We start from the raw sequence: 12657 nt of genomic DNA, 5'->3' as shown, positions 1-12657 counted from the left end.
TGGGCGGGCGGGGGAGGGAGTGGAGGACTCCAGGGTCGAGCTGCCTGCGGACACCAGGCAGCTGGTCTACAACGTGTATGTATACTTCAGCCGGAGGCCGGGCCGGACCGCGAAAGCTGCCCTGACGAAGACCGCGCGAGCCACTATGCTGCCAAGGGACATAGTTGCCGAGATCATCAGGGACAAATATCGTGAGTGACGTATAAATGGCATTGTACAGTACAGTAATCAACTGAAGTAGAATTTATGAACACGTATGTAGAGCAACATATTAAAAATATGCTCACTGTTTGATAACGTAATAAAAGATTTGTTGACACGAATGATATGTGAAATATGCTTATCTAGGTTTATATTCTTTAAAATAGCATTCTACTATTATAAAATAATTATGTAAATGGTTTCAAAGGTGTTTTCTTAAATTGTGTCATTTTGATATTAGTTAGAGTTGTTAAAATTGTTGATAACGTTGTTGTCATACGTTATTAAATGTTATTTAACTTTAACGATTAAGATCAATAAATATGCATAGCTGGGTATATAGAGTAAGCAAACATCACGTACCTATGTAATAATTAGACATAAACTGTGATCTCATTGAACTGATTATTGTCAATCATAGATGTTATGAGTGAGATGTGATTAGGTTCTGTATAGTTAGAATAAAGATAATTACTTATTAAATAAATAAAAAATATTTAACATTTCATATTGCCGTTTAATTTTCAAAAACATCGATAATTGGGGCTTATTGTCTAACGTGAAACATGTGATTATCACTATCAATATTAAAGCATTAGTTAAAATCGATTATAACAATAATGTATGCTCACAGTTCCGACGCTTTCATTACGTGAGTTCTAAATTGACCCATTCATTTGCTTGCTTATCGCCAAATGGACATACGCAGATGGCCTTTAGGCGTAAACGCTTTTGATGTTACCAGATGTTAACTCACCTACTTCGCCCAGTCAGATGCACGCATTAAGGCCGCCTATTAGGTTTAACAACTCGCACAATTTAACACTATTTCAGTACAAAGTAAACTTTAACACAACGATGCACTCAATCACTGAAACGACATCCAAGAATCCAAGCCATTGAGGACCTTTTCACGCGGGTTTTGGGTTGTTAGCTTCCTGATTCTGACTTGGCACTGCTGACTGAAGGCAGAGCTCTAAAATTAATTTAGTTCAGTAGGGTGCCAAGTACGGAGAGCCGAGGAGTACCTCCCCGCACTAATTACTTCGGTGCACTGACTATTTCAGGCGTTTGAACACGTGAAATACCAACACAGTCTGATTCACACCGGCACTTCGAAACTTTCAACACTTCGGAAATTGTTCAAGGTTAGGGTTACTGGTTGCTCTGAGTTGAAATTTTAGTTTTTACAAGTGCTTTACTTCAATTTCAGCTGAAAATTATGGAATTAGGTAAGTAAGTATGTCAACTATCAACTTACTGGTGTCTCGAAATTGAAAAAGCATTTTTCATACTTTTCAGACTATTGTTCGCTTCATGTAAAAAAAAATTGGTAGTATGAAATTTAAATATTAAAAATATCTGCCTACCTTGGCTTGAAGACGTTGATCTTCCTTTTTACAAGCTTTTTAACTTCAGTTACTATTATTTTTTATAATTTTCTGCTTAAATTTAAATTAAGATTAGCAGAGGATTACAACACTGAACAAAGACGATTGTAATGTTTGCATTCATTGCTTGCAACTAAATGTTTATTCACAAGAACCTCGGCTAAAATTAACGACAAAAGCAATCTCCAGTTTTGAGTGGGAAGCGGCTGTAGGCGTCGTATTGTTCTTTAATTTCGAAATTACTCTTAGTCAACTTCACCTAGGTATTCGCAAAATTAACCAGCTAATTAAACGACAGGTGAATCTGCTTAATTTCATTATGAAATACATACAAACAATTTACATACTACTTCGTTCAGTATTAAGTCCCTACGTAGAGCGTCGATTGTCCAAATAAATCGGGCGATATCGGGTGTTCGGCATACATTTGGATAAGGATAATAATTTATTTAGCAATAAGATCATAGTTTTACATAAAATATTTTAAATGGGCATGTAATATTTAAAATAAGTATCACCGAGTTCGGTAAAGCAGTATACAATATCATAATTTCATTTACTAAAAGACACGGCTGAGATGCTGAAATTTTGCGACTCTACCTACTCGCCCGTGAATTCAGGCTGTATGGCGAAATCCTTATCCTTTGAAATGACTAGAATAGTTTCAGTGATTATTCACTCGGAAACCGGGTCGGCGAAAGTACCATTCTAAAGATATTCGTTTCAATAATAGGCATCGTACTCTAAGTCGCTATATTATCTTCAAAAATAAAGGTCAAAGTACTAACTTGGCAAAGAGGATGAATCTATTGTTCTCTGAGTAAAACAAGATTTGGATATTGTTGAGCATGACTATATTTCTTCTCAACTTGTCTATGTTGATGACTCTTTTATTTTAGCAAGCACACCCAAGGCTTTTGACTTCCACGTTCCACCACATTAATGGGTTATTTTTAAAAATAACTATTACAGTGTTTTCTTTTTTTTTTGTTATACTGCATCTCTTCAAGATTACTTTTCTTCTAAGCTTACCATTATAAATTGAATTTTTAAACCTATTGCAACACAGTCTTGCACTTGCCCTGGTTTTCAAACAGAGCAGATGCTTTATTTCAAACAACTAACTAGACTAGGTAAACATTGGTGGCTACCTACTTGCGTAGTGTTTAAATTTGTATTGCACAAAACAAGTTTATTACAAGCTTCCAAACAATCGAATCGTTGCTGTTTTTTAAGTGTTAAAGGCGTGATGACACTGAGGGAATGGGTAAACTAATCAAAATTTAGTTAGTTATCATTATCAATCAAAACATGGACTGTTTTAGCTCGTGTTTAAAATATGACGTTTTTCCAAAGTTGTGCTAGATCTGAGCTAGATTGCTTTTACAATGAATTTGTTGTGGGGATGTGGGCACTATACTAGTTAACAAAGTTCCCAGCACATCAGACCATTGCAGGTTTGTTGCAAAAACACGTTTATTATAACTACATAAAGTGCTAGTGTTTAAAATGATTTGCCATCATTTGCACTCGCAGTCAGCGGCGTGCAGATCCGGGCAGTCTGGCAACAGCGGATTAAGTAGTGATTGTTCTGTGCACTATCACGTTTTGAGGGCGCAGATTTCATCGATAACCATTTCCTATGGACTAGATTTCTATTTAATAAAATATATCGTGATACAAAGTTACGAATAACTCGCCGATTGCCTCAAACGAATTCTACTAAGTAGATATCACCGTTATAAATAACCGCAGCGACCTTTTTGAAAAATATAATCTGTTTCAAGTCACATATGGAGTGTGATATCTCCACTCCATATGTGACTTGAAACAGATTGCTTTAGAAAATTAATTCTAAGCGACATCTGATAAGAGTTCAATATGCTAGCACAGTAAAAGAAAATAATAATTAACCAAACAAATTATTCAGTTATTGATATGCTATTGCAGCAGTATGAAGGTGAACATGTCAGTTTGACCTCTTGACTGGGGTCAAATGAAACGAATCAATTGTTTAAACGCCATCAATTTGCTGGTCCAAAGCTCAGCAGATGAACGCAATTCGAAATTATCTAGATAGGTAGGTATTGTGGAATATTTGTGTCAATAGGTTAATTGCAGCAGGCGGTACACACAATCGTCGTAGACGTCATTCGAGTATGCAGACGACACGTTTATGACTAGCGTCTGCACGCGTCTAACTGCGATTTGGTCAGTATGTAGGTATGTATGGGTTTAGTTTAGAACCTAGATTTTTATGTTTATATCCTCCATAATTATCCTGGATTAAGTAGCTTACAGTTCACTAGCTAACTGTTACTTTTTTGCTTACCTATTTTAATTAAATTATTTAAAAAATTAAAAGTAGTTTGATAATATTGACTACCCATTTTCAATAACAACGAGACGAGCGTGATCATGCCTATTGTATTTGGAGATTTGATTTCTTTGTGCCATATTATTTACAATAGAAAACTGAAGTGTTAATAAAATTGCAGTTATCCTAGAAAAATCAACCTGTCTAAGCTCTATAATAACATCTTTCATTCTGGTTAATGAACCGAGCTCGCAGCCGCAGCAGCCTGGTTAATTGTGCTTGGATGCGGCAAACAACCCACCTGTGTGTCGTGGCCACTGAAGTTTGCATCGTTAGCATATTTTTAAAGGCTCGATTTTTAAACACCCTATATAAATATACCACACAGGTACGTATTCATAACGTTTGTGTATTTTCCTTAACAATATTATCTGTCGTAAAAATATTAGAGTAACGTTCTAAACGAGTGCTGTTTGCATTAATTCGACACTAATGAGTGTGAGTACTGATTCATATTCTTTACTGGTAATTGCCTATTATTTCTAGTTATTAATTAATAAACGAGACAGGAAAATCGCAAATTATTTTACTAATAACTTATGAGTACATACATAATGATGGACAGATAAATTTAACATTTTTCCTGGTATGCTGGGGTCGTTAGTCAGGGGCCTATTTGCCGTTGGAAATGGATCGGAAGTGCGGAAGTGAAAGCTGTCAACAGCGAGTGGGTAGATATTTCCCATTGCATGCGCGACACATCGATACTGTGATGAAACAAGCTTTTAGGCCTACAATCTTTTGAATTCGAATGGTAAAGACCTAGGGAGTAGGAATCATCTCAAAATAAGGAAAGCAGTGATATCGACGCTCAGGGGTAGGGTGGCAGAAAAGCCGAGATCCAGGGATGGCCGATCGTTGTAGTACCCCTAGGAGTAGACCATTCTTGCTGGTGCGCAGCGAAGCTGGATCAACGGAGATATAATATTTTCGGTCAAATGCGATCTTTACGTAAATAATGATTTTAGACTTGTTGTCTTAAGTCGAGGTAAGTGATTTAAGTAGTTGATAGTCTTTTAAATCTAACTTCATTTGAAAGAGCTGCAAATTAACAAACGACCTTGTCAGCAACTCAAGCTTAGCCAGTTACACGGCGTATAAAAAGTGACTGTTTTTGCCTAGTAACCCTAACCGCGTCGCAGATCTTCCAGCGTCTCGAATACCTAAGTAAGTTTTGAATTATTCAACATTTTTATATTTCTTAGCTACTCTCTAGCTCTGGCTGAAGCCTCGGTAGATTGGTCCACGCTCACCGCGCGCGAGTCTTGCTGTCAGTATGTAGACTATGTAGAGTTATAATGGCCCGATGAAACTGGTTGAATTTTTATATGCACCTATGACATTCGTTCCTTTCCACAAAAACGACGCATTTTTCGAAAGGTGAAAAATATCTGCAACCTCAGATCATTCTATGATCTGAGTCTGCAACCCTCTGGAGAGATCGTTATCAACCGAATGCCCATTCATCATAAAAGTAAGCACTATATTTAGACGTGTGATGGATTAACCTACTTAAATCCTATTTTTTCGTGGCCGATTTTGGGTCAAATCGACATTTTATATTAGGTAACAAAGAATGGTATTTAAGAGAAAAGGCTACATAATAATATTTCCAAAATTACTTTTGGTTTTGGCTATCTATGCTCGATATTTAAATGTTTCATAATTCAATTAAATTAGTTAAAGGGAAGGGTTGCGAATGTATTAAGGTATGTTTATTGTTAAAACGCAAACAAACCATTCTTAGCTAAATAGGCCGAGTCTGAATACGTAATGCAGAAAGGTCAAAGTTGCTTTAGCACACCCACAGTCGCGCAAATAGCGGAGGCGGCAGCGACGCAAATTAATGACTATTTCTCAATTATGCGTACTCTACCGTTAATATGCTTACTGCTCTACCATCGATAGATACTTCTCAAATACCGAAGATTGCATTTGATGCATTCCACATCAGGGGAGGCTTAACTGCAGTGATTGATGTGGCAGAAAGAAACTATAAAGAACGTTTAAAAAATGTCGCCAAAAAAAGATCACGAGGAATAGTCCATCCTAAATAAAAATCTTAACTGCTGGCCTTAACANAGCACTGCTGGCCTTAACATCCTTCGAATACACGTCAAAATTGGTGCAAACATGCACCGAGACACTGAATGCACTGGGAAATACCAACAAAGTAACGCTTACATGGGTACCAGGACATTCGAATATAGAAGGAAACGAAGTAGCAGATGAACTCGCCAGAGATGGAGCCGATAACCCTCAAATCGGCGTAGAACCGTTCTGTGGCATTACCAAACAACGAGCCACCACGCTACTAACCGCCCTCTGCAAACAAGAGGCTATTGAGTGGTGGAAGTCTACACCGGGACAAAAACACTCAAAAGCACTCATTCAGGGATATAGCAATAAAGTAACTAAGGAACTGCTAAAGTTCAAAAGATACAAAGCCTGTGCAGTGACTAGAATACTGACCGGCCACTGCAAACTAAACAAACATAAATCGAACATGAACATGACCGAGGAAACTCTGTGCAGATTCTGCCATACAGAAGAAGAAACGGCCATGCATGTTCTTTGCTCATGCTTCCCGCTTATGAGCAAAAGAAGTATCCATCTCGGGCGACACATCATGCACCCGGATGAGATAGCAGATATCACGCTCCAAAGAATCTGGAAATTTATAGACTCAACGGGACTAAGCAGTGAACTTTAAAGACAAGGGCTGCCACAATAGATCAAACCTGGTCGAGTTGGCGCAAATAAAGGCCCAAAAACCAATAATAAATAATAATAAATAAAAATCGATATTTTACATAAATAAAAATCGATATTAATTACATGACTAGATACCAGTTTTACTTGTAAAAAGTACTAGAAACTAGTCTCTTGATATCATCTATATGGGTGCAATATCGGGTTGCTATGTCATAATAGCTCATACAAGAAAAGTGAAGAAATTCTCACATTACGTACTTTATCACCTAGAACATATTTATAGTAATAACTGCCATAAAAGTATGAAGTAATAAAATTGGAAACGTAAAATTTTATTTTATGTCACCACCACCATACATAAATGTTTTGCTTTGTAATCCAAATGGTAAGTAGGTACCTACTTTTAATTGGAATTATCTATCATGTAGGTAGGTAAGTAGCTACCTACTTTTAGTTTGTGTTTAACCAAATAATTTAGGGACTTTTTTTCTGTGAAAAATTAAATAATACCATAAAATAACCTAAGAGTACCTATGTTTTTATTTATAAAAAAAAATTGAATAGTATCTACTACCTCATGACTATGCCACTGAAACAGTTCCAGTTAGATGAGTACATTGTGCAATGTGCATGCAGCAGACTAGTAGGAAAATAGGGGTACTAAAATAAAATAATAGGAATATAGCTATTGGTGATTGATTCACTTTACATTGTTTATTAAATGAAATATTAGTAAAACATGTCATGGTATGTTACAAGCCTTTAATCATATGATGATGGGTTTCGAGACAATTTATATTTTATTTTATTCATTTTAGAGCATTAAAAGCTAGTTTTTAANATAATAACCGTATGTAAACAGATTTCCGTATTGAAAATATATTTTCTTATTCGTAATAAATAAAATTTATATACGCTGGGGTTCTGTGAAGAGTTAAAGGATTTGTAATATCTAAGGGTAAACACCTTAACCTTCAAGCGGGCGCGCGGCGTCGAATCGACCGCGCCTAACACATTTTCGTTCATAACTTTTTTTTTACATGTTACACATATTTCTCATTTTTAGTAGCCTGTCGCTTGCTCATTGTGAGCGAAATAAAGACCTTATCTCAGCTCTCCGCGCTTTTCTCACCCCATGGCTTGCTATTGTTTTAGTCGCGGCGCCGGCGTCGAAAGCACGCCACGCGCCTGTCGTCGAAAAGGTTACGCGCGACTCTCTATGCGATATAACATTTCTTCGGCTATCACCCAATATTATTGAATTAAGCTTGCAATACTGTTTTTTCTTATTAAATAAGTCGTAGACTGCTAGTACAAAGTGAAATAACAGAGGCATTATTACGAAAAGATGAAAAAGAGAGTGAATCGGAGCTCAGAGACCAAGCTAAACTGAGCCAAAATTATAAAATTATGTTTTATCATTATTTTGCCATTTTTATCGTTTTTACCAGGTCTATGAACTATTCTGAGGTATTTTAAAACATTTTGTGTTTAAAAATTAGTTTTTGATCCAAATAATATTTTCGTCATGTTAATTGATTAAATAATTGTTTCTTTAACTTAATTCAAATTACTTAAGACTTAAATACAATCAAAATATATCTGCGTACAAAATAATAAATGATTATTGGAAAATAAGTGCTTTATTTATTTACTAGACCCCATAGGTCTTTTCGTTTACGCGCGACCGCTGCCGTTACAAAAGACCGCGCGCCCGCTTGAAGGTTAATAAGTTATTTTTCTTTCAATTATTAACATGACACATTTAAAATTATATTCACACATTACAAATAATACAGTAATTTGGTGTTTGTGTAAATATAACAACACTGATTTAAACTTTGATATATGAAGGTACAAAGATGTAATTCTTAGTATCTACTGCATTTTAAGTTGAATGTTAAGTGGCCGCATCTTACCTTAGCTAAAATCAAAGTTCGATCCATTGCGCAGCACCAAATTAAGTTTTAATATCATTAAATATTATTATGGGATTTCATGTGCACTAGGTAAAATATTAAAAGTTGCTAGAATACTTTGCATGTGTGAATCCTTTGAGGATTAACATAATTCTAATATTATATCCAACATTATTTAACTAGATGGATGTTATTTACCTCATACAAAATGCCTATTTATCTATTTATAGTATACATTTATTGTTTATGATGAGTTAATGACACTTCCTGCTTAACTTTGCGATACCTACTTAGTTGAATTATGAGACATTTTGTAACAAAATGTTCTAGCAGTACAGTTATTGTACTTGCAAAGCAGGAAAATGCAATTGAAGTAGCATTAGAAACAAGCTGTAAAATCTTGAAAAACATAAGTAACAAAAAATAAAATGTAGACCTAAACCTACTTTGTAAAAATTCAAGAGTAGATCATGTTTTCAAGTTGAAACATTGTTTATTAACAAGCAATGTAAAAATTACCATTAAAATAATAATGTAATTTATATGTAATAAATACCAATAGGACTCCTATTAGAATTTCCTAAAAAAATACTACTTGTGTAAATTTTAACTTACAATAAATAAATTATTTTATACACACACATTAGCGGATTTTAGAAGGTTAATGTTATAAGTTTTTTATAGCTGCGTACTTACCTATCATAAAATGCTGGCGCCTGGACGTCGTCACTGGAACATTATATAAGAATACGTTCTTCCCTTTTCATAAGTTTCTTTGATTTGAAATTGATAGCTAAGATCATCTGTGGAAGCTATATTCACGCACAGTAGGAACGAGGTGTTTCTTTTAAAAGTAGATCACTTACACTAAAACTAAACCACAATATCGTTAAGAAACTACTACACATAAAAAATCTATTCAAATTTTATAAAGGGGCAAGTAAGCTACTTGTAATCTTGATAATTCTATATTTTTGAGCTTTTACATAGACGTAGAAGACACTTGAAATGATTTTTACAACCTTGAGAAATGGCTGAGAAAAGAAAAAGCGGCGGATTTATCCGTAATCCTTTTCAAGTAAAAAGACATGCGGATTTTAGTGGAACTAAATTTTATGTATGAAATCTGACAGTAAACGTCAAAAACTGCATAGATTCATGCGCCACCGGGTGCCGCCGGTCTTCAAAATACGGTTGTGTAAAACAACCACAATATGNATATCTGTGTGTAAAACCATTTATCACACTAACAAACGTCAAAAGTTTTTTGTATTACGACACGATGACAGTTTAAAAATCGATACTTTTTTGTCAATTCTATAATCGATTACGCCAAAGATTCTATAAAATATTAATAACGTTATTAATAACATCATTAACGAAAGAAAAATGCAGCCAGCAACGCTCAACGAAAATTGAGGCGAAAACATACTCTCTATTTGCACAATGTAATATTTGAATAGAGAACAGAAATAACAACACATCACTCATGTCGACGCGTTGGAGTGAAAAGCAGTGTAAAAGAAGTATTCTTCAGGAGAAAGTTCGTGCTGTATTTTATTCTTGGTCTGAGGTGCTGTAAAATTTTTGAACGGCCACCACGCAGTCTTTTGGTTTTTTTTTGTTAATTTATATGTAAATATATTATTATTATATTTTTTTAATAACAGTTTTATAATCAAAACTGTTATAGTCTGTAAGATTGACTGAAATGCAAAAACAGGAGAAAAAAATGCAATACCAAGGTTTTCACTATAAGGCGACGATATTACTTATGGGCCGAGTGCGGGGGAGTGATAACAGCATCCTGAGGATAGAGAGAGGCAGATGATCCACATGCATCTATCTATGCTAAGGCACTTTGTGCGGACAGTGACCGAAGTTGCGATCAACACCTCCTCCAAGTCGAATCAGCATAGGCTGCCACTAAGGTACATGACTGATTAAAATAAAATATTCCTACCTGTTACTAAAACTAGTCATCATAAGTTATATTTTATTTGTACTAACCACAGATATGGATTAGAGTAGATATAATACAGCAAGTTGATCATAGAGAAAAGTTCCGATATGTCCAAATGGACATACATGGTCGAGTGATGTTGATATAATCCGATTACAACAATCGGTTACGATGATTTTACGAACACGGTAGAAAGAAAAAAATATTTACGGATTGAGAATTGCAAAAACAGCACAGCAAATAATAAAGAATAAAGTAGCAGTAGAAGATTAATTATAAAACAAGTTAGCTCAGTGATCGCGGAAGACAGAGTGCACTGTGTAACATCGAAATATAAAAAGTATGGAATTAGGTATGAATTACTAGTAGTATATTTAACACAATGGAATAACGATCTTTACTTTGATATAAAATATACATTAAGCACAGTAAAAATATGAGTTTTATCGGAATTAATTAATTGTCGAATCGTTTCAGACGATATCTTTCGATGACTTTGCGAATGCAGTACGATGATACGATTATTTTTATGTTGCGGCAATCACTAAAATTCGCTAAAATGACACTAATGGCGTTTAAAAACCTGAATGTCTCCAACTTCCTCATTGGCCCTAGAGCAATTTCAAGTATACCATCAATAAAAGCCTAATTAGAGTCATCAAACCTCTCAGTCATTCAATTGGAACCATTAGAACTTCATAACTATGAGTTGTTTTCTATGTGTAAGCTGAGGACACGTGTCTCCAGCTGACACATCTGTATCTTCGTAAATATTTATGCTATAGCCTGACCAGGAACATAAAAACCCTGGCATAGAGGCGCGTCAATTGCATTTGATAGTGCAACACTGAGTACAGTCGTACCTGTGTTAAATTAATAGGCTAACTTTATGTATCAGGATTCAGGATTACGGGCTAATTTGATATTTTCATAAGTTAACGAAAAAAGATTATATTATAGGTAACCTGGTTTAAATAAATTAAATGAAACCATCAATCGAACTAGTAGGATTTATTTTATTATTCATCAATAATCAAATTCAGAACTTGAATATTCAACTGCAATGTCTGCTCATGAACGCTTCAAACTCGGTACTTCTTTCCATAAAATTCAACACTTACAAAGTGACAAAAAACTTTAAATTATGTAGTTGAAACAAACCACAGCTAATTTTCATAGTTGACTGTACTATGCGATAAACATCAATGAAAATATTGTCCGAACCTGTCCGTACCCTTAGTATTTCTCTTCGACAAATACTTTAACACATTGTGAACCACTTTTCTTTCACGACTATAAAAAGTTTTTAGCAATTTAATTCAGAAAATCAATTGCACACATTTATAATAAAGTTTGTTTACACTTTGACAGCAATAGACTGACATGCAAGGTGACATTTCAATGAAGTTTTCAGTTATAGATGACCCACGCTGAACTGTCCCGCCAAACTCAATGACAGGGGGGCGCTACCATCGTTCAACTATATGGTTTCCAACATGGCAAAAATCTGAACCAGCGATCCGGTATTGACGGTGGCGCCCCACTGTCAATGTCATCGACAGGACAGTCCAGTATTTTGGAACTATACTGTTACCATTAAAAGAAATTAGTACCATTAATTTTCCGCAACATGGCGAGGGTTTTTATGTTCCTGGTCAGGCTATACGATAATGTATTATACCTCAAAAATTACAGTCGAATCCAAATAGTAGGCTTTCCACTTTTCAAGACTTTAGCTCAAATACTGTTAAAACCATGATCAAAAAACTATGTGCGAGCTGGAGTACTGCAAACGAGACAGAAAGCACTTAGCAGTCCGACTACCTAAGAAAGAAGCGTAGACGGATACAAAAATCTTTGCTGAATGTTGATGGCCTCAACTCTTGTTGCACGCGACCTACTTATAATAAATGTTGCGTTGTTCAAGCAGACACCGATTACATAGACATTAATTTATTGTAAATCTGGATAACTGTTAACAGATAAGTTCGGTTTATAAACAACGATTGCATTTTTTTATTTTCTAATAATTATTCAAACAAAAAATATTTTTTTTCTCTCTGTAGTATTGTTATATTATCTTTGCTTCAA

The 12657-nt window shown here is 35.1% G+C and overlaps 1 protein-coding gene across 2 annotated transcripts in view; it reads right to left on the bottom strand.

The window, feature by feature from the left end:
* The window catches only part of numb (NUMB endocytic adaptor protein), a 40194-nt gene extending 30488 nt beyond the window's left edge, over positions 1–9706 (bottom strand). Inside the window, exon 1 of one of the 2 annotated variants that reach the window (XM_028306252.1) lies at positions 9300–9706. The gene's annotated coding sequence lies outside the window, so the exon portion shown is untranslated. Of the gene's footprint in view, positions 1–958; positions 1241–9299 lie in introns of those variants that run through there. The other variant, XM_028306255.1, reaches the window with a different exon arrangement.
* Positions 9707–12657: the final 2951 nt, after the last annotated feature.

Source organism: Ostrinia furnacalis, unplaced genomic scaffold (genome assembly GCF_004193835.3).
Source record: "Ostrinia furnacalis isolate ACB-3 unplaced genomic scaffold, ASM419383v2 OfSCF1911, whole genome shotgun sequence".
Lineage (NCBI taxonomy): Eukaryota > Metazoa > Arthropoda > Insecta > Lepidoptera > Crambidae > Ostrinia > Ostrinia furnacalis.
Note: the sequence above shows the minus strand (reverse complement) of the source record. Positions and strands in the feature narration are given on the sequence as shown.